The sequence below is a fragment of the Hyaena hyaena genome, unplaced genomic scaffold, assembly GCF_003009895.1.
Source record: "Hyaena hyaena isolate Hyena2069 unplaced genomic scaffold, ASM300989v1 scaffold_122, whole genome shotgun sequence".
Lineage (NCBI taxonomy): Eukaryota > Metazoa > Chordata > Mammalia > Carnivora > Hyaenidae > Hyaena > Hyaena hyaena.
The window spans coordinates 533,546-538,024 of NW_024080754.1; positions in this window are offsets into that span (position 1 = coordinate 533,546).

Here is a 4,479-nt window from a genome sequence, read left to right on the forward strand (position 1 = left end):
GGCTAAACCATTTTTGGACATTAATTCTAGGTTCCTTTATATATGGCTCTGTGCTTTTCCTTTTTCTAAATAAAAATCTGTGTTCCGTTAGTTTTTCTGTGTGTGTCTTTTTTTGTTTTTTGTTTTTTTCTCTTTTCCTCAAAGTTTTCTGATGTTAGAATTCTGCCTATCTGGCTAGGACAGGAAAAAGAAACATTTCCCTCCAGCAGTCCTTTGAGTGAGAAAATTCTAATTGTTTCTCCTCTACAGAAGCAGTTCCTGCCTCGAAGATGATGGGCAGAAGTGATGGGCAGCCTGATGCTGTGGTTTTGCTCCCATCCTTCTAGGTCACTGCTCAGAAGCACTATCTCCTTGGGTCTTGACATTCGAAAGGAATGTGTGTAAGTGCCACTCAGTAGACAGCAGCTGAAACCCACGGTGCATCTGTAGCCCTTTTGTGACTAGATGCTTCCTTTAACCTTCTTCTGGAAAGGAGAGGGGGAAAATACCATCATGACATGCTTTTCCCTTCTTACTTCTTTGCTCCCGAGTTTTTGCCTATTAGAGAATAAAATCATTAGAACAAAAGGCCTTTTAAATTTTTTTCTAGTCAATTTGCAGTCCTTACCTGGCCTCCTTGGCACCTTCAATAATCTTAGGCACATCTATTCACTACAGTGAAAACTGGAGACATAACTCATTCTCCTGATCCAACAAAATCATATATATATGATTAATGCTATTGGTGATGGGGTGGGGACTTTCAGAACATGAGGCTATTGTGGGATAATTATCAAAGCCCTTATCTGTGTGGCCTTTATGACTTTCTATTTTACCTTATTAGCATCTTGAAGTTCATCTTTTTCTGACATAATTTAGAAACAACACATAATGTCTTTATACAACTTGGCTGTGACATTTAAGATGAATTTGGTCTTGGCAGTCCGACATTCACCATTGTGAAAAGTGGCACATACCTTATCCCACATGGGATACCTGGGAGAAAGACCAGATGATACTTTCTGGCATCTTCCCCATATGCGTTACATCTTCTGGTGAGATTACCCTAAAGGCTGTCATCAGGTAGATTCCTCGAATTCACCGAGGGACACTCAGCACTATACCGCTGGGTGGGGGAGGGGAAGGAGCATCTGGGAAGGATGCTGGGGAGACAAGGTAGAGGTTTGGGGGAGCCAAGACTTCGTTTTAGGGGAACGTGTTACAGGCTCTAGTATGGAGTCTTAAGGGAAAATGAAATGGGTCTCAGTAAGAGCTGGAGGTAAGAGGAACGGACTAGATTCTTGCTCAGATCCGCCGGAGTTGCAGGTAAGTCACCTCACATCACTGGGCCTTGGTTTCCTGCTCAGTAAAATAAGGGATCTATCTCAATCATCTCTAATGCCCCTTCACCTATGATATTTCTCTGATCTTAAGCATTTGGACAAAATTTTGGTTAACTAGAATGAGACAGGGAGCATGGGGACCTGAGGACTACATCATTTATTTTTGAAAAACAGCCATAAAGTCAAGCGTAACCCATTCCTATTCTCTTGGAGATAAAGATAAAAAATCTTTAGCCAGAAATATCTTTAGGGAATCTCCGAAGAGTTCATGGGCCGGGCCCGCAGGCTCGTGGGGCTCTGTTGGGGGGACGCTCAGAGAGGACAGTGTTGAGGTGTCCGCTGGGTGTCCAGAGTTTTGAGCATCATCTTTTGGTTTGAATCTTCTTCCATACATGCAGAGCTTTGGTGAATAGCCGAGCTTAAAATGAGTGAGGAGAGACCAGACATGTGATTACAAATATACACTGAAATTGAGCTTCCAGAAACTCCTTTCTCTTAGGCCCATTTCCTCACAGACAATTTTGCTTCTTCAATTCCTAAAGCTTATTAAAGATTCTATGCTGCCATGCATTTGGTTGATGACTCCTGAGGTGTTTACTTCTCTGAGTTTGCCATTTTTCTCTATTCTATTAAGTATCTATATTTCATGGTGCAGTTCACCAAAGCCTGTATCATAATTTTTAGGCTGAAGTACAGTTCTTCAATAATAGGTGTAATTTTCATTAAATGACTGGTTTCCTTTTCTTATTGTTGGAGCTCTGTCCCTTGATGTAAAAGGGTTGCTGGCCGTCGATAAAAATCCTCCAGTTTGGAAGGATGAATAAAAACGATGGAGGCAATTTAGAGCTGGTTTTTCTTTGCCACAGAAACGTATCAGAAACCCATTTTCTCTGCCAGGCCATTCCTCCACGCCCACACAGAGGAAACTACCAGAAGAGACTGAAATTAGCACAGCCTACACACTATGAGGAACATTGGAAACTCTTTAGTCTGTGACTGGATCTTGAGGACGCAAAACAAGATACGGAGCTCTGTTGATTCTCTCCAGCTTTTCTATGATATTTGAGTGAGTCATTCCCGTTCCTCCCAGTTTGCCCCCTCCTCAGGCCTTTCTATGTGCTCATGTCCAAGCATGACAACTCAAATGTATGCATTTATTCGAACAAATACCCATGGAGTGATCATCATGGGTTGAGGACTGTTCTAGGCACTAAGGATTCATTAGTGAGTAAGATAGAAACAAAACCTTGACTTTGTGGAATTTATATTGTAACGAAAGGAGAACCGCGAGCAAATAAAAGTAAAATGGTGTCAAGAAGACAAACGATGGGGGGCAGGGGTGTAGGAAATGCTCAGTGGCAGGGAGGGAGTTTGGTTTTAACCAGTAAGGTCAGGAACAACGTCATCAAAATGATGACATTTGATCAAAGACTCGCAGGAGATAAGGGAATAAGATGAATGGTAAGCAGTGGGGTTGTGATTTTTTGGTTCAAGAGCAGAGTTGTCATTTTATAAGAAGGGAAAGGCAAAAGAGGGAGGATGACATTGGAGTTGGATGCTGAACATGTTAAGCATGAGATGTCTGTAAAATATTCAGCTGGAGATATTCAGCTGGAGTTTCGAAGGGGCACAGGTACCCCAATGTTTATAGCAGCACTATCAACAATAGCCACAGTATGGAAAGAACCCAAATGTCCATTGACTGATGAATGGATAAAGATGTGGTATATCTATACAATGGAATGCTACTCGGCAATGAAAAAGGATGAAATCTTGCCATTTGCAGCAATGTGGTTGGAACTAGAATGTATTATGCTAAGCAAAATAAGAAAGCCAGAGAAAGACAGATATCACATTATTTCATTCCTATGTGGAATTTGGGAAACGAAACAGATGAACATAGGAGAAAGGAAGAAAAAATAAGATAAAAACAGAGAGGGAGGCAAACAATTAGAGACTCTTAAATACAGAGAACAAATTGAGGGTTGCTGGAGGGGAAATGGGTTAACTGGCTGATGGGCATTAAGGGGGGCATTTGTTAGGATGAGCACTGAGTGTCATATGTAAATGATGAACAACTGGGTTCTACTCCTGAAGCCAAGACTACACTGTTAACTAACTTGAGGATAAAATAATAAAAGAAAAGAAGAAAAAAGAGATATCCCTAGGAAACAGGGAATCTAAAGTTCAGGGGACAGGTACAGAAAGGAAAATATAGAAAGCATTGTCCTACCCAAGGGAAATGAGCTACATTGGTATGTGCCCCAAACAGTTGTTCATCACCAGTTAATTATGCTAGGCATATCAAGAAAGAATGGAATATATATATTTCTTACGGTAGTGGTTTTCAACATGTCTACAATTTTCTGACATGGTTTTCTTCAAAAGATAAAGGTCAGTGTGCCCTCTCCTTCATCTGGGGCAGGTCCTTGTGACTACTTCCATGAATTGAGTGTGACGGAAGTGATGTCATGGACCAGGGCATCAAAGGCAATATAGTTTCTGTCCTCTTTTTGGGACATCGACCCTTGGAACTCTGCTACCATGCTATCAGAAAGCCCAGGCCACGTGAAGAAGTACACGTGGAGAGGAACCGAGGCTTCTAGCCAGACTCCCAGGCTGATGGCTCCCATCAACCAGCTGGGCATGCAGACGTGCCGTCTTGGAAACAGACTCCCCCAGCCTTTAGCTGAAGTCCCCAGTTGATACTATGTGGATACGTCCCTTCTCCCTTGGGCCCCATTCAAATTGCAGATTTGTGGCAAAATAAAAAGTGTTAGAGTATAATCACCGTTTGGTCATGGTTTCTTGGGGCCATGTGAGGTCTTGAGAATGGAATCACATGTTTGTATTTTTAACCACCGTCTCCCACATCCCTGGCATTGTCTGAGTGTATACAGTAGATGTTCAATAACAGTGTTACGTGAATGAATGATTCAAGATGAGGCAGCTGTAGCCACCTCACACACTGAAGGAGGAAAGTGTGAGAAAGAGTCTTAGTTTGGAGAAACAGAGTTCAGCTTAAGAAAGACGAAGTTTAGGGCCACCTGGGGACTCAGTCAGTTGAGCATCTAACTCTTGGTTTGGGCTCTGGTGGTGAACTCGTGGTTGTGGGGTTGAGTCCCGAGTGTACACTTAGTGCAGACCATGCTTGGGA